This window comes from Morus notabilis, unplaced genomic scaffold, assembly GCF_000414095.1.
Source record: "Morus notabilis unplaced genomic scaffold, ASM41409v2 Scaffold2272, whole genome shotgun sequence".
NCBI classification, from domain to species: domain Eukaryota; kingdom Viridiplantae; phylum Streptophyta; class Magnoliopsida; order Rosales; family Moraceae; genus Morus; species Morus notabilis.
In genome coordinates this window covers 1-1039 of record NW_010367475.1, presented here as the reverse complement: position 1 = coordinate 1039, position 1039 = coordinate 1, and the positions used below count along the sequence as shown (strand labels likewise).

General features: G+C 42.1%; 1 non-coding gene across 1 annotated transcript; it reads right to left on the bottom strand.

Moving 5' to 3' along the window:
* Window positions 1–844: 844 nt before the first annotated feature.
* On the bottom strand, window positions 845–951 carry LOC112094387. Its single transcript, XR_002903502.1, has one exon. It is a non-coding gene; the product is annotated as a small nucleolar RNA R71 (small nucleolar RNA).
* Between the last annotated feature and the right edge of the window lie 88 nt (window positions 952–1039).

Sequence of the window (1039 nt, the reverse complement as noted above, 5' to 3'; positions counted from 1 at the left end):
CATCTTTCCTTTTGATTTAGTTTTCCTTTATTTTAGTTTTTCTTTGAGTTCATCACATCTAAATTTGATCGCTTAGATAAAGTTAAGATATGATATTCACAATTGTTAGTTTACATTCTTAACGTCAATCCTCGTGGGATGATATCGGTCTTCAGACCACTTTATTACTTGTACGACTTGTGCACTTGCAAGCATAGTCAAATTATTTGCAACAAGTTTTTGGCTCCGTTGCCGGGGATTGAACGACTAAGAATTAGACTACTATAGTGTAGAAATATCTTGTTTTAATCTAAGTTTTTTTTTATTTGTATTTATTTATCTATTTTTCTTTTGTTGTGTTCTTAGGTGCATGCAAAAAGCACGTGGCTCGGAATTCTTGCCTTTGGATTCAGAAATTGAACGAACTGTTCGAGCATTAAGGAGAGAACGACGAGCTAGGGCTAAGAACATGGCCGAGGAACGAAACCAAGCAGACCAGCAACGGACGTTGCGAGATTATTTCAAGCCCGTAATGAACGAGAATTATTCGGGCATCCAACGTCAACAAGTCAATGCCAACAACTTCGAGCTCAAGCCGGCCCTCGTCAACATGGTCTAGTAGAACCAATATGGAGGCTTGCCGCACGAGGATCCCAATATCCACTTGGCCACTTTTCTGGAGATTTGTGACACAGTAAAGATTAATGGAGTGAGTGCCGAGATCATGCATTTGAAACTCTTCCCATTCTCCTTGCGAGACCGGGCTCGATCATGGCTTCAATCTTTACCATCAGGGAGTGTAGCCGCATGGGAGGACATGGCCCAAAAGTTCCTAATCAAATTATTCCCGCCCTCCAAGACGTCTCAACTGAGGGCTGAGATCACTCAATTTCGGCAATTTGAGTATGAACAACTATATGAGGCGTGGGAACGGTTCAAGGAGATGCTCCAGAAGTGTCCTCAACATGGCATTGAGGATTGGTTCTAAGTGCAACTTTTTTACAATGGGCTTACTGGGCAAACTAAGGCTCATATTGATGCAGCAGCTGGTGGAACCATC